General features: G+C 42.9%; 1 protein-coding gene and 1 long non-coding RNA gene across 2 annotated transcripts in view; one reads left to right on the top strand and one right to left on the bottom strand.

Annotated features, from left to right (window-relative positions):
* The first annotated feature begins 1,598 nt into the window (after positions 1 to 1,598).
* LOC131575295 (uncharacterized) lies at positions 1,599 to 14,060 on the top strand. The gene is made up of 4 exons (XR_009276757.1): positions 1,599 to 2,502; positions 3,822 to 3,915; positions 9,231 to 9,311; positions 13,412 to 14,060. It is a non-coding gene; the product is annotated as an uncharacterized LOC131575295 (long non-coding RNA).
* The window catches only part of RRM2B (ribonucleotide reductase regulatory TP53 inducible subunit M2B), a 98,861-nt gene continuing 84,149 nt past the window's right edge, over positions 10,125 to 24,836 (bottom strand). Inside the window, exon 11 of the transcript XR_009276756.1 lies at positions 10,125 to 10,141. The gene's annotated coding sequence lies outside the window, so the exon portion shown is untranslated. The remainder of the gene's footprint in view (positions 10,142 to 24,836) is intronic.

The following is a 24,836-nucleotide window of genomic DNA, read 5'->3' on the forward strand; positions in this document are numbered from 1 at the left end:
TCTGATTTCCCTCGAGTTTACCACTTCTCCCTCCTGGCCCTGCCTGTCTTTTTGGCAGCCATCAGCAGCTCCCATACATGCAGTACACTCCCCTCACTTCCTAGCTGTACCAGGAGCTGTCATAGTAGGAGGTTCAAATAATTGTTTTTGCAAGAGCTGCTTTCCGTAGATCCTTTTGAAGGTCGTGCTGATTATTTCCTCCCAAGCAAATAAAGCACCATGTAATTATTGCAAATGTCACCTGGTGAAAAATCACTTCCAGTCAATCATCTCAGCCTGAAGATAACTGCTGCAGCTCTTTGCTACTGCAACAAGTCGAACAGAAGCGATGAGGGGTCTCACATCTCTCCTGTCAAGGCTTATATTTCCATGCAAACACAACAAATTGGTTAAATAATATTCATCAGAAGCCAGTCCACAGACTCACTGCTCAGTAGGACCTGCCTGCTGGTGGCTCATGCATGATCTGCTCTTGCTGTGGCTGTTCACACAAGACAGAGCAGGTTGTGACTTCCTAATTCAAAGTGCAAATAGATCCTGTAACCAACTGCCTCACAGCTGCTGCAGGGCAGGTGACTCAGTGAAAAGACACCAGCTTGGCTCTGCCAGGACAGTCAGGAACAGGAATGCCACTGGTCCCAGCCTTTTCTGTACTAGTGGAATCCTAAGCCAAAAGCAGGTAGCATATGGCATTTTAAAATGACAGTGTGGAACGCTTTCTGCTGTAGAGCTCTGGTTCTACTTAAACTTAATTTGTGATGATCACTATTTGGGACAAAATATTTCACATTTAGTTAATGCTTGAAGATGCAAAGACAAAGCTTAAGAGCAAAGGTGATTCAGTAACATCGGCTGCAATTAATGTGTTTAATAAACATGGAGGCCTTGAATATATATCTACATGTATATATATACGCTAATCTGTTTCAAACATCTTGGAAAAACATCATCTTGTTTTATCTTAAACAATCAATTGTTGTTATTGAAAAAAAGTATCAAAAATGAGCATTTAGCACACCACAGTTATGAGCACTGATCTAAACCTCTCAACAGATAAATCTCCTGGTTCTAAAATCAGCTGTTTAGATGTGCCCGAGACAAGGTACCAGCCTCATATTTAACTGAGGAGAGGAGACCATACACAGGCAACTGCCAAGCATCTATCAGGGATGAAATGCAGAGCAGAAATACATGAAGCAAATTTACCTCCACCTTCTGTGCCTTGTCAAAATTCCTGGCAGAAGTAAAAAAGGACACAGCTGACTAGAGAAAAAATATTAATGGCATCTTAATTTACCAAAAGGTTGAAGAAAAAACCTTTAAGGGCTTCACAGGGATGAAATAGAGGAAAGAGCATGGGTGCTGTACTGTGCCATTCAGCTAAGGGCACACACACAAAAGTGGGCTGCTGCCATAACTCCCACGCACCAAATTAGTAAATACAGCACACATTTATAAATATATATGTATTAAAGATATTGTTTTGGCATTAGCAACTGCAATCTAAGAAACAATAGTGAAGTTCTCTATTGCCAGAGCTTTGAATAAAGCTGGCATGAAGAGGAGGAATCCTTTTGCAGAAATGCTGGAGGAAAATTAATTTGTACAGATTTTGTCTCCCTAAGTCTTAGCAGTGTTCTGGTCCACTTATTGAAGCTGTCAAGGAAAACAACATTCACAGATGTTAGAAAATACAGTCCCAAGCACCAATCTCACACAGCAGTTCAGCATCAGAAATAAATGCCCTGGCACCCACATGCTGACTCATGGCCAGGCTGGTCTTCTCTGCAAATTTCTTTAATGTAAATTCCATCCTCATTAACAATTTCAATAGACATATGAGAATAAAATCAGATGTGTTAAAAAAAGCACATCCATTGGACAATTCAATGAGCACGGAAATCTCCTTGTCAGAACAAAGCATATACTGGAAATCAAATAGGTGTTTTGCCTGCAGGAAAAAAAATACAGGACTTGTGATCCAACTGCTGTGAAGTCACAGATTTGTAACCTGGTTTGAAACTGGTCTGTCACAAAATGTAGAATAACCAAAGAAATCATTAAGGAAGTTCTCTGGCATTTTCTAGCTGGCAAAGAATAGACAACGGAGCAAAGTTTCAGCACAGGGTTAGATCCAGCCTTGCCCAGAAGCTGTCTCACCCACAGATCAATATGTACATGACTTGGAACGAGCAGAGTTCCTAATGGCACAGAGCTGAGATGCAGAGGAGACCTTGCTCTGATTCCAGGCATCCATGAGAAGTATTTCTCACGTCCTGTCGTACATCCTGCTTGTTCCTATTCCCCACAGCCCAGAAGAGGACAGAGTTGTGTCTGTGGGACCTGCTGATGTTGGTGCACAGCCTGGCTGGGACACAAGCATTCCCAGGGGGATGCTCAGGGACCCTTGCAGTGAGAAAGCTCAGCCTCAGCCCTGTCTGTTCACATCAGAAAACCATTTCAGAAGACTCCACATTTCTGTTCTGACCCAGGGACTCTTTGGTAAGTGACTGTTCGTGACACACAGCTGGCATCCTGCAAGAACACAAAATCTCCTCCTGATGCCAGCTACCCATGTGACCTAAAGCTGGTGCTGGGTTTCCCTGTGGAGGGCAGAAGGGCTGGGCTGCAGCCTGGGTGGTGTTTTGTACTTGCCAGGTGGGAAGAGGGGTCCCCTCTCCCCCAGCACTGATGTGTCTCTTTCCCTCCCAGCATCCATCTACCTCAGGAGATGAAGCAGCATGGTGATGGGTGCCTGGGGCTCAGACAGACTATTTTTAGATCAAAGGAAGCCAGATGCTCATTGGATTGAAGGCAATTTCACCTCTGCAAGATGCAATTTCAGTGTTGGAAATTATGAGAGTTTAACAGATCCCTTGAGAATTTCTACATTTGTCTGAAAATTATTTGGCAACAACCTTATTGTCCCAATGTACCACAGGCTCTGACAAGATAAAACCTTAGCAACATTCCTTATTTTTGGAGGAGTGTCCAGTACTTGGTCATATTGACCTATACCATATCTGCCATTTCTGCTTAAAAATGGTGACTACTGCTTTCACCTGATCTGTTCTCCAAAGTCAGTTTTTGACAGTGATCTTCCTGCTGAATCAGGAACCATGCTGTGCATGCTAAATCACCCAAAACAAAATAGTCCCTAACAGATAAGTTGTATGTTTTCAAATAATTCTCTCAACAATAGCTAAGCTAGTTTCTGTTTGCTTTTCACTGGGTAGCATTTTTTCCTCCATTAACAATTTGATAACTGTGTAACTGGAGAAATATTCCACAGACACATAAATCCTCAGTAGAGGATCCACTGTATTACTCTGGTAGATATAATAAATCTCATTTAAGAGCTTCAGAGCTCAGCAATACTTTAAAATGGCCAGGAGAGAGCTACCCGTTGCTATTGCACTCACTGGTCTTTTTTCTCCTGGAAAAGACAGAAGCCTAAAGATGTCATCAGACATGAAATCTGGTTTTCATCTCAGCCTTATTCTGGCCTCCTTATATACATTCTTGCTTCAGATTAGATTTTTGCAAGTATCATTTTTGGCCTCTGGGATTTAATTCCCACAGCTGCAAATTCTCACTGTCACCCACAAGTCAGACCAACATCCAATTATTTTTAATTCTGCCATTAAAAAAAAATGTGTCCTATAACAATATATGGGGGTTTTTTTGAGTACATAATTTGTCCCAGAGCATTTCAGATTTAGTTTTTTAAGATGAGTTTTTTTCTTCTGAAGTGACAGGCATAAAGACTTCACCTTGCTAGCAACCAGCTTTTCAATTACATGTTTTCAATTTCTTTTCAGATAGAAGTGAGCAGACCGTAAGATAGAAGTGAGCACACTGTAAGATGGAAATGAAAAATACTGCAGGCAGCTGGAAGAAAAACCAAATCAAAAGGTCATCTTCCCCTTTGCCTGCTCACATCACACCACAGGTTACAAAAACTCTATACTGCAAACAGATACTCCTTCTCCCCACTTTGTCCCTCAGTGCCCCAAAGGTGTTTCCTCTGCAAACACAAACGCAGAGGTGTGCTCAGTAAGAGATCTTACAAAGGATCGCTGGAAAATCCTGCCAGGATTTGTCTCTTACACACATTAAGGATCTGGGAATCTCACCTAGCCAACATTTGTTTTTAACATGTTTCGAGGAACACTTAAAATCCTACTGGTGGCAGAAACCACTGAGTACTTATCCCAGTTCTCTGGTCATACAACTTTGTCCAGCTCAGGGTCAAACTTCTCAGGTTGTGAGACTGGAAAAATGTCTGACGTCAAAAGAGAGCAGTGTAAAGAGCCTGTGACCTGAGCTGGGAAGGCAGTGGAGCCCCAGGTATGTGTTAGCTCTTCTAGTCATCAGCTGCAAAACAGAAAAGGTCCCAGCTCTCCCAGAGGAAAATGCACTAGAGGAGCTGGATTTTGTCAGGCTCAGTAAGGCACTACTATGCTGAGCACAGAGGGAACAGGTCTCCATGAAGAGTTCCAAAGAAGCTGTAGTTTCTGCAGTGGCAGAGCACAGAGGAGATGCAGGTTTACCCCTGGAGATGACATTGGGCACCTCAAAGGCACCTCAGCTGCGGGGTTTGACCATCAGAACAGTGATGCAGCAGAGGCAGCAGGACAGGAGAGAAGGCCAGGCAAGGAGCTGAAGTCCCTGGGTTTGTTTTGTGCCTCCTCAGTTCTCATTGTCATTATGTGAATGTGGTGGTGGTTAAAACCTCCTCCAGTCTCAGCAGGCAATGTTAATAGCACAGCCTGGGTGAGAACTGCTTCCTGAGACCCAAAAGTGAAACAATTTAGAAGCCAATTCAAAGCAAAGGTTGCTACTCAGTCTCTAGAGTCAGTGATGCATGACACCCCACCAGCAGCAGTGGCCAAAACATGGCAAAGAAATTGTGTTTAGAAAGTGATTTCAGCACCACTGTCAAGGTAGCCAAGCAATTGATGATCTTCTTTATTTTTTACCATCCTCTTGGACCCAAAATTGGGGGTCACAATGATGTTAAAGAGCAAGTGGGAGGGAGCGTTGAGGCAGGTGAGTGTTAGAGTGGAACTTGAGGGATGATGCCCGAGCTCTGAAACATTGGTCAGCATTAAGAGAAATTAAGAGAATTAGTTCTGAAGTGTCGTCAGCATTAGGAAAAATGGCAGGCTTGTACCAGTAATTCTCCAGGATCTCTTAGAAAAAAATTCATTGATCAGGAAAGTTTTCTGCACCAAAGGGTCATTCTGCGGAAGTAGAAACAAGTTAGAAATTGTAAAGAACTCAGCCAAAAGGCCCAAAACCCCACTACTAAATGTGCTTTAATTAATACAACTTACTTTTCCTAAATAGAGTCTTTCTAGCAAGAAACCCTTCCTACCCACTTTTACCTACCTAGCATATTCTGTAATTTACCATGCAGCTTTAGAGAATGTTCCAAGCAATCTGAATTCACATACACACACTTTACCCTGCCATTTTCTCTTAGCAGTGGGTAGGAAAGAGTCTATTGCACTTTCTCACTGCCAGTAATGCAATAATTGGATCAACTATGAATGCATGAATGAGCAAGGCTAGACTGACAGCACAGCCTAAGCTGACAAGAGATCAAAAAGAAACAGGAAACCAAGAGCACAGACAGCCTTGAGAACAAGCTCCTGGACACTCTAATGATCTGTTTTTTTCCCCAGCTGGGTTTGATGCAATTTTCAGCACTCTTACATGCAGTAGAAGGATTCAATAGCACCTTCAGGGGTGCATATGTCTACACACAGAAGTAAGATGTAGGTTTTCCATTGGTGCCACATCTTCTTAGTATCCTCTGAAACAATCTGCATCATTGCCACTTTCTGGTGGTGGGCATTTAGGTTGACCTCTTGATGACAGCCCATATCTGTCACAGTCATATCTGCATTTGTCCCTGGCTGGGTGCAGTACTGAAGTTCTCCAAAACCCACCATGCAGGATTTCAGCCAAGACACAGTCAAAAACAGGAAAGAAAAGCAGAAAGAACAAGAAAAAACTTATTGCCAAACTCATCCGTGCTAGCAGACTGTCCAGTTGACTTGATAAGGGTGTTTTTAATCTCTTTTAGGAAATAGTTCTCTCCCACGTGCCCAGCATTGCTCTGGGAAATTGCCCACAGTGAGCAGGATGACTGCAGATGCGGTGCACAGGCAAGGGACAGGTCGCCTGTTCAAAACACGGGTGCACAGAAGGAGTGAAGGAGGCTGGGTACTACCTGTGGTGCCCTCTGGTGTCTGAAGGCTCAAAGCTCAAACCTTTCTGTCACCTGAAAGCAATTATCCACCTCACCCAGCATACAGGGAACAGGGAAGGCAGTGATTGAAGAATTAAGCAGGACATGGGTTGGATGCTGCTGGTGGGGCAGAACCAATGAACACCAACTTGGGTTGTCCTGTCTGCACTTTCTGTTTTCTCCTTTGAGGAGTACAGCCCACACTGCCCCAGGTGGGAAGGACAGGATGAGGAGCAGCAGCTTTTTCTGGAAGTCCTGGAAACAAAATTGATGCACTAGTCTGACCCACTGTTTGCTATCTCCTGCACCTCCTCCAAGATCAGAGCCTTCCTTCTGGCACTGCATGGTGTCTGGGAAGGGGAGAGTCACACAGCCCCTCCTCCTTTGTTTCAGCGCACTGGGGTGCCCAGGGCAGCACATACTCAATCACTGTGCAGTCCCAAAATCAGGCAGGTGTCCATCACAACTGGGAAATCTCAGCTGCTTCAGCTGCTGGAATGGGAGTGTGGGCAGAGACTTGGTCTTATTTGAGTCCTTGTACTGTGGCAGGCAGAAAGCTGTTCCCTGACACGTGGTGGAATGGCAGAGATGGAGACCTGGCTCCCAGACTCAGGTTCTAGGAGCCACACAGAGGAAACCCTTCCTGAATTCCTTGGATGGCAGCTTACCTGAGTTCTCCCTTCATCCATTCACAACAGGAACAAATTTTTTGGATGAAACTTTTTAGATTTTCTCAGCCTGAGCCAAACACCTGGTATGCAGAATTTTGGCCCCAGCAGTTGAAAACTAGCAAAGTCAAAAGGAAAAGAAACTGTGATGCTTTAGTGGAAAGGCAACGTTAACACTCCACCATAATTGTAGCTGTGTCGCTGTCTGTTTTGGGATGCAAACTCACAGGTCAACCCAGTGTTTAGTTGTATTTCTAAACAACTGATATGAAGTTGTCAGTTTTGCCCTAGGACTGGATCTACCAGGAGATATGCAATTACAGAGATCTTATCTGGCTTACCTACTGGCAATGTTTTTTGTCTCGTTAAGACTTCTTAATGTAAACTCCAGGCTTTCTGTTTCCTGTGCCGTTGTTCTACCCATTGAACTCATTGGCAAAAGACAGATTACTTCATCTGTATTTTACCAGCAGGTTTAAATACAACTCAGCTGGCTCCTACCTAGCACTGATGAAACCTCAGGTTGGAGAGGTGCAGCATGGTCAGTCATGGGCTAGCATGGACATCTTCAGCTGTGCAGCCTGAGGATGTCACGGAAGGGTTTGTGGAGGGGGACACAGCCTGGGAGAGGAGGAGGTCAGGTGTCTCTCTGCAGCTGATGTGCCAAGTCTCAGCTGTGCCAGGATTTAAGCCTTTTGTATCCTACCCACAAGCACCCAAAATGCCAAGTTATTTGGCTTCTCAGCTGATCTGGGACCTCTCTGCTGGATGCAGTAGTGCAAGCCCTTGTTTGATGCAAGTGGGTACCAGTTCTACAGCAGTCACATAGATTTAGGCCAGATACAAGTCTTGAATGATTTTATTGACATACACTGGAGAGTGAAGCAGTTGCTGCTAAGTCAGTTTAAGAAAGTTAGAGCTAAGCTTCTGTCAGTGTCCCCTGCAGCCTGCAGCAAGCTCCCAGCAGCACGGACCTTGCTGGACTCCTTCAGCTACACTGCACAGCAGGCAGGGGAAACCACAGGTTCCAGCACCTGGCACAGACCCCAGGCTTAGCATGCACTTTACAACACAGCCATCCTCCATGAAACAGCCCAGTGAAGAAACCTGCTCTGGAATTTCAGAACCCACTGCAGGGTACGGAGCTCTTCCCAAGCCCACAGAGGCAGGGAGGGTGCTCAACACAGTGAAAGAAGAGTCCCAAAGTGGGGCTCCTTTGAAAAATTAAATCAAATTGGTCCATGGGAATAATGCTCCCAAGAATGAATACCCATGGGGTGTCCTTCACCAGGGACCTTTCTGTATAAACTAGTCAGAAACAGCATGCCTTCTGCTCATGTGCTGTTGGATGTTTCACAGGCTTCAGGGAGGGAAGGTACAGGTCTGACTTCTGCAAGGAGAAAAACACATTTCTAGATCATGTAGAGCTTATAAGCCTGAGACTGCATTCCTAAGATACTTCAGTTTTAGTAACCCTTGAAATTTAACTCCCTGTAGCAAAGACACACCAACTATCACCTTGGGGTTTCATATTTGTGAAACCCCATGCTTTTGAGTTAGGTTACTATCATAAAAAAGGTCAAGCACCCTCCCAGCAGATGGTTTAACAAGAGAAAATGTAAACAAACTCAGCAATCCAGTATGAAGTAACACTGGTGTCCAGACACTGTCAGTATTTCATCCCCTATGTAAAAAGTAGTGGGCTGGTATTATTTGTAAAGGAGGTCAAATGATCTAATACAAATGAAGACTTTTTAAAGAAACAGAAAGCTTACCATCATATCTACACTTATTGTCTAGGCTCTAGACTAAGCCCCATCTTTTAACTAGGTTTTAATTTAGGTTTTTAAAGTTTAATTTAATTTCGGATTCAGACAGTAGCTGCCAGGAGAATTTTTAGTTGGTATGTAAACACTTAAACAAATGTCAGCAGTTCTAATACAGTGAAATAATGCTCTCATGACCAAGGACACATAGAGATTAAAACAAACCCAAACTTTTCCACTGACTTCTCATTGCATATAGGACTAGACATCATGTTCTTTCATCATATTCTTTCACCATATTCTGAACCTCAGTTAAGGGCACAGAGTGTCTGCTCACCTGTTAGAAGTAAACTTTCATCTGGGGAAGAGGGTTGGGGCCCTCAGCAAATAGGAGAGTGGAAAGTGTCCCTCCCCATGGCAGGGGGCTTGCAACTAGGTTATCTTTAAGATCTCTTTCAACCCAAACCATTCTGTGATTCTGTGATTTTATAATGAGGAGTGCTGAGACGCATGTCCATAACTGAATATTTTTCACAGGCTTTTAGAAAGTGGTTGGCCATATGAAATCTCAGGCCACATGGAAGGAACTGCAAGCACTCTTGTTCTGGAAAGCTACAGGTTTGTATTTGCCATTTCTCTGAGTCCTCCTTTCCCTTTGCTGCCCATTATCATGAATCCAGTGGACCTTTGTGCAATAGCATCCTTTGTAAAAGAAGTCAAAATGTGTGGCAGAACATTTAAACACAGCTGCATAGGTTTAATTACGTTATTCTGTCACCACACTTCAGTCAGACTGAGTGAAATTGGGCACTAGACAAACCCCTTGATTTCAAATGTTATTTGAAGGATGATTTTGTTGAACCATAAAGAATTTTATTAACTTGTGCTATTCCTATGAAAGCATTATAATTCAGTGCACATCACTCAGCTAAGAAAATAATACTGCATCTCTATGGCAACCTGCAATGAACAACATATTGACCATCCCCAAAGACACAGGGAATTGCATTATTCCTGTATCATAATGGTTTCTACTTATAGCATGCCTTGTACTTACACATCTTTAGAATTAAAAAAAAAATAAAACTAAGAATTGTGAATCATCAAGCTTCCAGCAAAATATTTGATGCAATAAGCATTAATTTTACTTCCTGTAGCTCCTGCTTTGCACAGAAGAAGTGTAACTCCATTCATGCTGCCAACATTTCTCTACAAAATTCCCAAGGAAAATACAAAGTCAATGACAGTATATGCAATCTTGATGAAAGCACGGAAATAAGGCCAACTGCTTCTCTGCCCCTTTCATGTCTGATCATTTACACTGTTCACGTCTCCTCAGCTGTTACAACACTGCACCATCACATCAGATGTTCCTTTATTCCTCAGAGCTTAGCTCAGTAAAAGGGAGAAAGCATGCATTCCAAAAAATGAGATGGCTCCGGTACAACCTAGGAAAAAAGACCACAGAGAACACTGTAAAGGAAAAAGGTTGCAGAGCATGAGTGGGGTACAGAGATGAGTTGTGGGGAAATGTGGCTGCTCTGCTGGACAAGGACAGCATACAGAAAGAAGAGCAGCCAGAGAGCAACACACTGGGAAAGGCAGGCACTGATAACACAGCAGTGGAAATCCACCTCCAAAGTCCTTTAAACACTTTTCAGAAGGGTCACAGCAGGCTTTCAGTGGAGAAGTGCTCAATGATTCACTCATTATAATGTCTTTCAACAATATTGGGACATTTTGGCCAGACATGATGACATTGTACTCACTTTGTGTGGCTGTAAAATTGTAGCCTTGTTAAAGACAGCACAGTTTTCTCCAGCTCCTTGCACATGCATCTCAATAAAGCTTCAAGGTTTAGGGCATAAGTCCCTGCAAATAATGAAAGCTAGAAAGACTCTTTCTTGTTGAAGAGATTATTCCATTTCTGACTCTTTCACGGTTTTTCTAATTTCTCAGAAGCGTATCAACCTAGGAGAGATGGTGCTGGAATAGAAAGACTGCAGTATGTGTGTAAAGCATGTTCCCTCCCCTCTCCTATCGTTACATAGGAAAATTCAGTGGTTCTGGCCACATTTAAAATGTTATACTGCAGAATGCTCCCCAGAAAAATTAAGATGCAAACAGCAGCAAATGATACTTAAAAAAAAAACACTTGGCAATGCTGAAAAGTAGTAAAATTCAGTATAATTATGTGCTTTCAAATCCATATCCATTGCACAGTGCTTGTTGCTGTGTCCAGTCAGCAGAGCACAGAAGGAGCTGCAGCAGCAGGAGAGCCACGGGCAGCTCAGCCCTGCCAGCACCAGCACTGCCAGACAAATGAGGAGAAAAACTCTCTATTAAAATGCAGGAAAACTTCTGCTCTGTATCAGTTTGATCTGATAGTTGATTTAACTTCTTTGTACTCACCCAGCACACAGTGGCTGAGTTTTGTATTCCATGTTCTCAGATGACCTACTTTTCTTGTACTATTCTTCCTGGTTTCAGCAGCTTGCCTCCCTGGGAGTGGAGGAGGGGTGCTGGTGGTGTGTTTGTGGAGGATATACAGGCGGGACTTGGTTGGTGAGTGATTTGGAAAGAAAAGGGGTAGAGCTTTTAGTATGGTTTCTTGGGAGGTGAAAATGTATTCAGTCTGCTACACTGCACCCTGCAATGGGGAAGTCTGTTTACAAAGGGGTTGGAAACAAAAATGAGCAAGATGTAAAGTAAGTAAACTTCCTGGCAGAGATGGAGTGGAGGAACATGTGTGAAGGGTGGGAGGAGTGGAGTGAGGGGCAGCAAGTGGGGAGGGAGGTTTGACCATGGATGTCCAGGAGGAAGATGCACAGACTGAGCCAGTGCCTCAGAGCCATTTCCAGAGTCCCTGGCTGCTTACAGGGAGTGGGGTGTGCAGAGAGAGACTGTTTTTGGAGAAAGGACATAAAGAAGGATGAAGGAAAATGTATTAAGTGAAAGGGGGAAAGGATAGGATAAGAAAGAAAGGGACAATATGCCTGAAAATTACATTTTTTCCAGTTTAAGTAGATGAGTAGTTCAAATTCACCTCCTATGCAAATGAGCAATCCTTACTGATTTTGAGAAAACATGACTCTTAACAGGATCTGTGCTTGCAAGCCTGTTGTAGCTGAGACCTTTTTGCATGACAGCAAGGTTTCATCCCAACTGAATGAAAGATGCAGTCAAAATTGTCTTGTAGGATCCAAAAACCCAAACCCAAAGGAAATGCCTCCAAAACACAGATCACACACAGGCAGAGAAATGTCTTAGGTAAAGGCAGGACTTTTGCAGACAGAGAGCAGCATTAGGAGGTCACACAAGTGAAGGAGAAGACTTGGGAACATATCTCAGACAGAAAACAAAGCAAAGCATCTTTAGGATGAGGAGCTGTCTGGTACAGGAGTAGGACCTGGGAGCTGGTGCAATAAAACTGACCTCTGTTTCAGCCCCTGTCCCTACTTCATTTGGGAAAAAACAACCCACGTGTATGTTCTTTGTAAGTAAACATTTTCATCAAATGCTTAAATTCATTATTTTAGCTGCCTGATGGAGCAGAGCCCAAATCAAAGCCAATTTTAATGGCCAAAGCAAACAATAAATTATTCTTCTTAGTGCATCTGAACAGCCTTTCCCACAGCCCTTTGGGCAGTCTAGTGAAAGGCTTTTGCTGCTGCTGTTACTGAAGCAAGGTGCCTGCAACCAACCCCAGAGTCGGCCAAGTATAAAAGTCGGGTCTTTGCCCTGGATCAGGAAAAACTCATGGCCTGCAGGAAGCTGTGAGTTCCTTTCCCACATTTCCAATATTTGCACATTGAAATGCATTGGCATTCATGAGATTTGATGGAAATAATTCCATTTGATATAGCATCCAAAGGTAAAGAACACTTCTCTGTAAAGGTGTAGTTTGACATGCCCATTTACCTTTTCCAATGCAGCTAGAGAAAGTGTCTGAAAAATTACATAAGCAGTTGTAATTGAAAGATCCTTAGTCTAATACTTTCTTCCAGTGCTGATCTCTTAGGGCACAGGCAGGTCAATAAACCCTAACAGAAGACAGTACTTATATATGTATTATCTCACACATTTTATGCACAACTTCTTGAGCAGTATGAAAGCTGATTACAGCTATTAGAAAAACACAAAATAATGATGCACATAGCAATGGCAAAACCTTGTCTGAATGTTTTCCTTCTCTTAGAAATGGCTTTTCTAGGCCTCAAAGCAAGAAATCAAATTACCTGATTGCTGGAGAGCAGGGAGAGAGAGAATGCTTGGAGCAAGACAAAGGGGAAATGGCCATTTATTTCCATGTCATCCCTGAGCAGGTGGAAAACCCAAAATATCCTCTGATGTGGAGAGGCAAGAGATGTGTTGTGTCTCTACTTTATTGCTTAAATATTTTCATGCTAATGAACCCCAGATGACAAGCGGTGCCGATAATTCATGAGTGAATTGATTGCTTATGAACCCTCAACACCAGGGAGGCATCAGCACTGCTTTCTGGAAAGCTCACCATGAGTTGCAATCTCCAGAGACCAATAAGCACTTCGGCAAAATTTAAGATAAGAAGACATTTCACATAATTAACGGGAAGAGAAAATGTCACCAGCTCCTCACCTACTGAGAAACTTGTCATGAACAGTCAGTTTCGTATCTTGATTTACTGAAGAGGGGTCCAAAAAATGTACTAAGGAATTCTGTATTTCTGTCCTCCACAGGAAAACTACTTGTTAAGGAACCAGAGGACAGCATCTTTAGCTAACCACAATTGTAGAACAGTCATTGATTTAGGTTCTGCACAGGAGCAACTGTGGCTGCTTGCTGTTTATCATCCTGCAAGGAACTGATGTCTGTTGCCCTGAGCTACAAAAAAAGGCCAATGAGAATTAACTTGAGATCAAAAGAAGAAGAGCCAAGCGATATAAGCCTTCATCAAAGGAGTAATTGGGTGCTCAGAGTGAGTTAAGTTTCTGCTCACTCACCAGTGTTGCAGTGGACGGATCTGCCCAAGTACCCAGCCCTGGAGCGACCAGCTCAGGGGCTTCCTACCTACCCCCCTTCTCCTTTCTTCACTTCTCCCCAGTCAGAAACAATACAACCCTTGTGGTGTCTACACTGCTCTCTGTGGCTCGACTCGAGGCTCCTTATCAGTGGGAATAATTAGTGTGAGCACTAAAAACCTCTCAGTGAATATAAAGGGTCAACCCCACATCCTGTAGCACAGAGCAGAAGCTCATTATCTTGCATGAATTCTCCATAAATTGTGGAAGCATATGCAGCATATGGCCTTGTTCTGCTTTTCTCCCCAAACAGAGAGCAAAAAATGTATATTTTTGTGGATAATTTTCTCATATAAATTTGATTGGAAGTAAGAACATTTTTTTAAGGGACTCTGCATCTGTGTTTCATGCGTTAAAGAGAAAATTCAATCATTTCAGTGTAATTGTTTTATTTACACCTGTTTAACCAGAAAATAAATGGCTACAATAATCTTCTTCTGAGTAAGAAATTATGCAGTTCACACCAGGAGGGTAATCAGCAACGAAAAAAGTTATATTTTCCTGACAAAGCTGGGAATTTGCGAATGCTCCCATGATGGGCAAGAAACTAAACATTGAAATCAGTCACTCACATGACAAAATAACAATATTTTATTCATCTTCCTCTTTGTCTTTTCACTTCAAACAAATGCAGGACAGATGATTAACTTGCATTCAAAATCCCGGCCTCAGAAACAGAAGAGTTTACTCCGGCACTGAGAGAGCTCAGGGATGCACGTCAGTTCTCTTGTAGAGTTTGAAGCAGAAAAATTACTGAAGGAGCTCAATGAGAGGGAATTTTACTGTCAGTTGTGTCTTGTCATTTGATAAATTTGCTAACAGAAGGATTTTATTAGACACCACATAATAACAGTTTGTCAAATGGCAGCCAAGCATTTCCTGGGATGAACCGAAGGGACTCCAGGCTGGGCAGGAGGGAGAATTCCAGAACCAGAGCTCTGGGGATAGCTCCATGATCATACTTGACTTAATATAGAGGTATGAGAAGTATTTTCTTCTGGTATTTTCTTTTTTTTCTAGAAATTATGTCATCTACCTAGGAAAGACCTGTGCAATGAGGCAGGGATTAACCAAAATAACCCACTCCAACATGTTTAATAATGTGGCCACCCAATAAGAGAGTCCTTCTGTTGAAGGCCAGGATGCTGTCCTCCAAGAAAGAAGGAGAAGGTCAGCTATCCATGGGAATGGTGGAAACTAGGTAAAAAAGGGGCACTGCCACCTCCCGTGGCACCTGTGTTGAACATCCTGCACTGCAAGAGGACAATTCCTCAAAAGCAGCAGCTGTCCAGTTGCCACTGCTGAGGCTCCAGCATGAGGTGAGCATTGTCCCACAGATGGGAAGATGCAATGGCTAGGCCAGCACAGAGGCAGCATCACAATGCAGGCATGTACATGATCCCTGAGCCTTTCTCAAGGAAGTCTGATTGCTTTCCTTTACTTTCAGCTTCCAGGTAACAACATCTAACAAGAAGCCAGAGAAATCAATATAAGTTGCTCAGTGGTACCTCTGGAGTAGCTGTAAAACTAATTCAGCAATTTTATAACCTTGAAAATCCACCTTATCTGAAGTTATATCCAACACTTTAATGACTTCAGACATTTCCTTAGTACAGCAGAGAGCAGTACTGCGGAACAGAGTTGGCTCAGGGGTGCATATACTGCCTGTGCCTCACAGCTATAAAAAGGTTTCCATCTGCTTTGTTAAAATAAGGTTGTTTACTCAAAATGCCTTTGAAACAGAGATGAGGAGTAGTACAAATTGCTCTAGAAAGGAGCACTGGTATTTATAATAAATCTGCATGGAAAGAAAGGTGATGACAAATGCTAGTGATTACACTTGAACCATGTGGACAGGTAAAAGTGTGATGGTTTCGATGTCCCTGCCAAGAACAGTTTTCAGCCAGAATTTGCTTTGCATCCACAGACCTTAGAATAGCTTTATGACTTTTATTATTATTCCTATTCAGTGGTAGGATATTGAAATCACAGCCCAGAGAAGACCTGGAAGGAAGGCAAGGAGTGGCTGTGCGGACTAAGGCTGTATGGATGCTTTTTGTGACAGGGCAACCTAAAGAAAAATGGGGTGCTGAGAGGTCCCACCAACACTAACTTATTTAAAGATGACAAATATCCCAAATCAGACGAGCTTTGCAAGGCTTCTAAACCTGTCCCTTGCCCTAGGCCTGGCTGAAGGGCGTGGTTGGGTCAACAAATGGAATGCCACTTGTATGGTCCAGGCAGTCAAAACACGCAGCATCAAAGAAATGAGCTCCTGTGTGCAGCTGTGCAGGAGCTCTGCTCCCCACTGCCTGTGACTGAGCATGGAAAACAAGGTGCTAATAGCTAAAGATTGGGCTAGGCACTCCCTGAACCTCTCAAAAGCACCTCCCTACTATGACCCCATCTGTATGAGATGTGTAGGAGCTTACAGGTTTTTCATATCCATACATCCAGATATAAAAATGTGTTTTAAAAACTGAACCGTTGCCACACTGTAATAAATATCCTTGTTAGTGAAACAGCACAGGAACAACTACTGATGAAACTGCAGTGGCCCTGCACAGCTTTCCCACAGGAGGTGCCACTGCACTCTGTATTAGGTGCAAAGATCCACAAATTTACAAAACCAGCATCCTGCCCTTGGGAGCACTTAACAAAAGGCTATAAAGAAGAATCCAGGAAAGTATCTGAGATAAAAAAAGCTCAAAAAAATGTTCTGAAGTTTCTTTGCTGTTTTACTCCTACCTTTGCCATGCTGCATATCCAGCTTGTTCATGCTTAAGCAAAATAAATTAATCAGTAGGGCTGTAAAGAAAACATTTCTAATTTAAAGATAAATAGACTCCAGAGAAACCTCCTCCAGGAAAGAACTGACAAAATAGGAAATAGCAGCATAGGAGTAACACAACACTTGAGGAATAAAAATAACAGAAACATCAACAGTGTTGTAATAAAAACAAACACATCCAAACATTATATGAATGACACAACCATTCAGAAGTCATCATTTTTTCATCTATTTAGGAAGAACCAAGATGTAAGCATGCAATGCCTATCTGCAAGGAAGCAAACTCGATTCTTACCTAGTTTTAGCAGATGAATATGGTACATGTCAAATTTCAGATCTGTAACAGTTAAATCAAAGAAAAACGGTTAGTGGAAATTACAAAAAGTGAAGGATTCACTGCCAGGTTGTTTCTTTCACATTCTCTCTTTTCTGTTCTCCTCCAAACAAGAAAATGCAACCTTAACTTCATTTTTCCCAGAAACTGATACTCTCATTCTTAACTTTCAAATCCTGTCAGTGGTTTTTGTACAATCCCTCGTTAGTTAACACACCTGTTCACACAGATGAAACATAATGTTCAGTATTTTGCTGACTTAGAATTTTTATCTCACGTCAGTGGGGCTGAACACCCAGTTTCACCTCCCTCTGTGCTTTGTGTGGCAGCAGTGAAGGATGCAATGGCTTTTTCAGACACAGGACACCTTCAGCCCTGTGGTGCTTCCTTGCACATTGCTGATGCTGTACAAGAGGAGTTGTGATTCCCCACAGGGCTCCCAGCAGCTCATCCATGGGCAAGGATCCCATAATCAGGACAGTCATCAGAGAGGGTCAGCACCTCATCAAAAATGATCTTTTAAAACTGTATCTTAAGGAAGATACGACAAACACCCAACACACTGCACTTTTCACCAGTCAGCTAAAGACATGAGCTAGAATGGGGTTCTCTGCCAATTTTCGATTTTCCAGCACCTGCTACGGAAACAGAAAGACTGTTCATAAAACATCTGTGAGAGAAAACTCAGCTTGGAGTCAGAAAAGTCTTCTTTCCTCACCAGTATTTCTGCAGCTATGGATTTGGGATGTACTCACACTTCAGAAAGATCTTCCACCCTTGAAATAGGAGGAAATGTGCAAATAAAATAAAAAATAACTAAAAAAGAGATTGGATGAGGAAATGAAAGTGACCCATTGGACTAATGACTAAACACAGAATCTATAGCTTAGAGAGGCTGACAGACATAAAGCCAGAGTACTCAGCAGTGTTTGCCAGTGGGCATTGTTTAAAAGTAATGCAGGATGTGGTTACCCTTCCTTCTTGTCAGCCACAGAGTGTTACCAAAAAATGAGTATTTACTGCTGCAGAAGAAAGACACTCGATTAAGCAGATAGAGAGTTAAAATTTTGTGATGTTAGTGATAAACATGTAAACATTTGCAGTGGCAGTATCCTTCATTTCTCATTGTCTGCACAGACAGATGTGTGTATGCACACACACATTTACCTATAGAGGGAAGGCAAGTGGTGCCTTCACATACTGTGTGGTAGAACATGCAAATACATAGGCATAACTAGTGTGTAAATACATGAATTCCTTGAAATTTAGAAACAAACTGTATGACTGAAAGGGACCAACTTAACAAATCAGCTACCTTGCATTGCAGCTTCTATCTTGCAAAAATTCTTGTTGCATTGTTAACAGTTGGAGTGGCTTGCTTTGATACTCACCAACATGCCTCTAATGTCTACTTTATTTACATCAGCTCATACACAGATGGTCTTGGGCCAGCCTTGTCCTTTCCAAAATAATTGTTGTTCACTGTGATCTCTGATCTATTTATGGACAGTATCAGTGTGCCTGTCACTTTCTGGTCTCAGTGTGACTGAGCATTCAACTTGATTCTCTCTACAGGTAAGTGTGCATCTGTCTGAGGACATGAATCCAAAATGATTGTTTAGTTGTTTGGTTTTCTTATTCCTGAGGTGGAAAACAATTTCCTCTGCAGACAGCTCAGAACTAAGAGTGAGTTTTATCACTGTCACTGAGCAGCACCTGGCCTCTCATATTGCTCTGCAGGCTGGGATCTCTGGCCAGATTGAATCCCCCACACACCTCAGTGCAACCATGCAGATGTCAAATGATACTTCCCTCCAGCAGAAATTGCATATATATTTCATAATTATAATAAAATCCTGAGTAGACAGATCTTCAATCTAACTTAACAGGTAAAAATAACATTTTAAACTCTGTTAACAGCATTACCTAAGTAGCCATGTTGCAGAGCTACTTGTGTACAGGGGAAGCAGACAGCAAAGAGTTTTGGCTACAGTTATGCCAAAATATTCACTTCTTAGACTCAAGTGGTCTCCTCCTGCCTGTTCATACATCAATTAATTAATAAATACCCTCTTTGTTTTCTTCTCTTTGTCATATGCTGACGGTTTTGTTAGCTTCTTTCATCTCTCTGTCTATAAGCTGAATAAAAAGAAATAAGTCAAGAGAGACGGGAAGTTCTGCTTTGAGAAAAGAATTATTTGAAGTTGACTTTGTGGGAAAAAAACCTAGCTAAAGAGTAGATGCTGTGAGGAAACTTAATAGGGTTCTACCAAAGACTGATGCTTCTGAAAATTACTGAAAACAACAAAAAATTAGGTTCTCCAGTTTTATAGGTGCTTTCACAATTCAAGAATACTTCTAAAAACTAAAGCAGATGATAGACAATTCTCCAGGCAGCACTGGGGTGGAAATGATTCGTACCTGTTCCAGCCACGTACAGCACCGTGGGCTGCTGCTGGGCTGCCACCCGCCTTCTCTCACCCCCACCAGGAACCTTCCCTCAGCTCCTCATTGCTGGCTGCTGCATGGCTGACAGCATTTCTCTGTCAGTGTATCTCAGGCCTGAGGTGGGTAGGAGCGAGCCTGCCCTGGAGCCTGCAGCCGCTGCAAAGCGCGCACCACGAGGCTGCTCCTGCTGCCAGCCGAGCGAGAAGGCACTCCAGACACACAGAAGATGCACCCACTGTGGTCAATTAAATCCTTCAGAGACTTTGTTCCCATGCTGGGAAGAGGAACCATTTTTACCTAATAAATCTGTTTTATCCTGCTGTTTTCTCTGCTCTCAGCCTGGCTTCCAGTGACATCAGCAGTGATACTCTTACGCCTGGGAGCAGGATGCTCACAGTCTCGTGTAAAACATTCGACTACGCTGGCCCTGTGCTGCTCAGAAGCTTTTTGCAGAGACATTCTGCAATACCTTTTCAGGTAAGGGAGGCGTATGGAGGGCTACAAACATAGGTCTAGTTTATGAAAACCTACAAACACCTTTTCTGCTTGGTGCTGCACACAATAGAACAATATATGAAGAATAGATTCTCAGGTGTGTTTATGAAAAGGTGAAAATTCAGGGCTGCAACTCTTTTCTTCGGCAAGACTCCAACACACCCTTAGGGGTGACTACACACTGTCAATTGCTTTTAAGACATGAAATATAAGAGCTTCTCTTGTCCCCATCATGAACTCCTGGGAAGAGATTTGCCCTTGCTTTCCACCTTCTGATTTACAGTGTGGCCTTCGAGAAATATACTTTTACTGACCTATTTTGACCAAACAAATTTGTCATTCCTGCAGCCATTCTGCATTTCTGCAAATCACTTGGCAAATCTTTGGATAGATGGCAAGGATGATAAGCACCCAAACAGCGAATTCTGGGGCCATGGGCATTTGTGCTGGAAACCTCCATAGTCCTCCTGCAGCTGCCATAGCTGAACTGCAAACAGCAGAGCCAGAGCACAGCCTTGTGCTTCATGTTCTGCCCCTCTCTCTGCTATGTGTGCTTTCATCTCCAATTGTCCTCTTCTTCAGAAGCAAGGTCAAAATCAACACAACAACCTGAGAGCTACCAGCAGAACCAAGCATGGTTTTCCCCTACCCTCACTCCTTATCCATTTTATACCCCTTCTCAAATGACACTTTTTTTTTTTCTTTCTACTTAATTAGCAGGGTTTTTTCTTTAAAAAATATTCTCTCTAAAGAAAAATTCACCGTGGGAAAAAAGGATTACATCTTTTTGTTGCTAAAGCAAATCTTTAGTTCTTAGCTTTAATAATGCCAGGTATCTTCTTTCTGATTTAGCTCAATCAATAGATACAAAAAATTTTCTCTTTGAATTAGGAACTTATTTTTACTCGTAGAACAGAAGCCCAGTCCCAAACTGGTAGTAGCACTGATACAGTGATTATGTCTTTAAAAAAGAGAATAACAAAAAATAATGAAATTCTACAAAAACTTAAAAATCTGGGCCCATTTTCTTTAACAGATATTTTTAACAGCTCAACACTTGACTGAACTGATGGATTGGTCTCTTCCATTAATTTAGGTAAATTTAAGCAATAGTGTTAAGAAGGACATTATGGAATTTTGCCAGTCACAGAGACTGGTAAAAACTACATTCCTCTAAAGCCATTATTAACTGTTCTTTCTACAATTACACGTCATCCTTTGAGTGGGAAAAGGATGCATTTTTGACATGTACAAACATGGTTTTATGTACAAGCAGAGAAATCTTTGCCTAGCAGAATAAATTAAAATATTGTTTAATTGCTGGGAAAATCAAATGATATCTAGCAATAATTGTATACAGACATCCAGAAATCACAGGTACAGAGCAAAGTAAAATAACCTGAAAATATTCAGGAGCTGTTGGTGTCACAAAATGCCGTTTTACTTAGTGTGTTACAGTCTGCAGCATTAGCTATTGAGCTTGGGAAAAGTCTTGAAAGAATATAAATTGCCTTTTTTTTTGTCTACCACAAGAAACAAATAGTCATTACCAAAGATAATTCATTCCCTCTCACATGGCTGCAGTGGCTGCTCATTAAAAATAGCAACTAAAATCAAACAGTGGAAACCGAGAATAAAATAGATGTCATGAGCCTTTCCAAAGGAGCTTTTAGCCAAGTCTGGAATTGCTCCTATTACATGTACTAGGTCAAGAGCATCTAAGCTTGACAATACTTCAGCAAAGGCATCAGCAGAGGTTCTTCACTGTGGCTGTGCTGGGGTTCCAGATGGGTCCCTGTCCCGTGGCTGGCACAGGCAGGTGGCACAGGCAGCAGGGAGCCAGCACTGGGGATGCTCACACAGGCAGGGTGTTGAGGGGAGGATGAGAAAAGCCCTCCCTGGGGACCTGAGACACCACAACTGCATTTCTGAAATACCCCAAATCACACAAATTGTATTTTAGTAAAAATTACTCATTTCCTTAAACAAAAGCAAGAACAGTAATCTGCTACATCATTAACACAAACACTTCCCTCCTAACTTCAAGAGATGCATGTTGGCATAGGCTCAGACTTTCTTCTGTTAGACTGCAGATATTTCATCTCAAAATAAAAGTTATGCAATCTCATTTTGTACCTCTGATCAGGACCAACTGCTAGACTGACTCCTGTATTACACAGGAACAAGATGTTCTGTCAAAACTATTAATACCAAATCTTTCAGGAAAAGGTGGACTATTTTGGCAGCAAATCCTCATTTCCAGCGGAGAACAGTCCAAAAGGAAGTCAAAGATCCGGGCTCTGAATGCAAAACAAGGAGCACCTGTAAACAGTCTAGACGTGTTTCCATGCAATGGGGCATTTTTAAAGCTTTTTCTTCCTTCTCTCACATATAATCTCATAAACGGCACTCAATTAAAAGCTTAAAACAAATAAAGCAAGTCCTTTCAAAAAATGTTCCTTACTTAGCTAAAGCCAAGAGCTGGGTGTTTTTTAAGCAAAGCAAACTGTGGTGTAGCACTCTGCAGGCACCAAGGCTGCTCCAGCTTCTCCCCAGGAGCCGGGCACTCCTGCAACCCAGAGCTGAGGAGCGGGGGAGCTCTGCCACACCAACCAACCCATGTGTGCAGCACTCTGCACAGCTGCCCACACCAGGCTCCAGGCACCAAATCAGCGATTTCTCATGAGCTAAGATGGAGCTGGAGATCGGGAAAAGGTGATATATTGGGGAAAGGGACACTGGCAGGTGTTATACCACCACACAGGTTTGTCTGAGTGGTTTAAAGCTCTGCCCATGCTTTGGCCACCTAGGCTGCAGGGTGAATCTAATGGGTTATTTCAGCTCTGGCACCAGTGTCCACCTCAGCTCTGCCAGGTCATTTCTCCTGGGCTGGGAAGGGGACAGTGCCCCTCATGAAGAAAGGAGGTACAAACTGATGAAGCCTCCACAGCCAACATTTGTACTTGATTTCTGCTTCAAGGGGAGAGGGCAGCAGAGTGTTGCATTTGAGCACAGCAGCAGAGCTCAGTTTGGGCATGAACTGTGGGGAGCTTCGCCAGGTCCTTGTGCAGCCATCTCTCAGCCATTTTCCCAGTCCCCAGCAGTGGCTCATCTCTCCATGGGAGCTCTCAGCCTGCAAGCACATCACAGCTGCCACAGAGCTTGCAAAATGGTGAGATGTCCTGGACACAAAGGAAGAAAGGTAATTTCTGCTGGTTTCCTTGCTCTCCAGCATCTCTAAATGATAGTAAATCCTTAGCATAAAGGAAAATAAATGCAGAGAAAATAGCTTGTTTTCTGTTTGAAACATCTGTCCACTATGAAGGTATGGCCACCCATCTGAAGGGGTCAGCAAGGCCATGTTGCAGGTAACCACTGCTCAGGCGGACACAGAAAGTGGCAGATGCTGTTTTCTGGCTTGGACAAGTTATTAAAGACAAAAAACCACAAGGATTCTTGGGTTAGCATATTACATCTTCAAGTCCATCCGTGAGAATAACGAACAGAAGCTTTTAAGAACAAAACTGAGCAAGACTCACATGCATTGTGGTTTAACCCCAGATGGCAACTCAGCCCCATACCACTGCTCACTTATTCCCCTGGTGGGATAGGGAAGAGGATCAAAAAGATAAAAGTGAGAACACTCATGGATAAAAACATTTTAACTGTGAAAACAAAAGCCACATGCACAACTAAATCAAAACAAGGCATTCATTCCAAAATAGTTTCCATGGACAGGGGCAGGTGTTCGGCCATTCCCAGGAAAGCAGGGCTTCATCATGGGTAATGGAGGATTGAGAAGACAAATGCCATCACTCTGAATATCCTCCCCTTCCTCCTTCTTCCCCCAGCTTTATATGATGAGCATATTGCCTGATGGTGTGGGATTTCCCTCTGGTCAGCTGGGGTCAGCTGTCAGATAGATGATATTCTCATTTTGTCTAGTGCATACTACACACAAAAATTGTAATCTGGCTTTACAACCTGTGAAGAGAGCCTGCTTGCTGGAGCTGTTCTGAGTAAAGCACTTTTTTAGCACTCCCATTTCCAGCTGATACCCTGCACAGCACTTATCCATGGTGCCATGCCCAGCACATTGCTAGGACTCCACAGGGAAATTGGCTGCAGACGTATACATTCCACCAGCAGCACAACTCTGCATCCTTTCACCAGTGGGAAACCTCATGTGTTCATTAGGCGTGAAAACCTTCCATTCCAGTGCATGAGCACCACAGACCTCGAAAAAATTACTCTTCTTAGGTCTCAGTATTTAGCAAATGCTTCTCCCTAGCTGGTTACCTCTTCATCAAACAAAAGCCCTGTTCATGCTATTGACAATCATAATACGTATTGAAACAGAAGAGAGTTGTAACTAATCAAGCCTCATTCCATGGGTGGGTGTAAAAGCAATTTGTTTAATTCATTTTGGAAGTCATGGAAGCAAAGCATTAAGGCTCATTTTACAACATTTGGATAATTGAAATATTTGAAAAGCCATTCTCTTTTTGATTTATCAAGGCTCAGTTTAGCCATTTGCACTCCCAGCTGGCACGTTTTTGCAGGAGCACGGCAGCAGTACCAGCACAGCAGTGGCACACCAGGGCTGGGGCAGAGCCAAGCACTGCCAAGCACATTCCAGCACCTCTGCAGGAGCTGTCCAGGGGCACACAAGAAAAACCTGCTCCCTCAACCCCACCAGGGACACTGAGGAGGGTCTCTCAACACAGGAGAAGGGAAAAGACATGCCAAAGAGCTTCCCAGAACATTGTTTGTCTCCATCTGCTCTTCCAGCAGTGGCCAATGTATGACCTCCCCAGGCTCAGACATGACCACAAAACACCATTCTGGTGGTTGAGAACTCTTCTGGTTTTGTTCCTGTAGCATTAAGCTGCCCATCCATCCCCTCTCCCACTCATGCCTCATCAACAGCCAAATCCTGCACCAATTCTCCTACCCTTGCTGGCTCTCTGACTTAGCTGCACCCATCCCTCCCTCCATCTCTCCTGCTCCCCCTC

Source organism: Poecile atricapillus, chromosome 2 (assembly GCF_030490865.1).
Source record: "Poecile atricapillus isolate bPoeAtr1 chromosome 2, bPoeAtr1.hap1, whole genome shotgun sequence".
Taxonomy (NCBI): Eukaryota; Metazoa; Chordata; class Aves; order Passeriformes; family Paridae; genus Poecile; species Poecile atricapillus.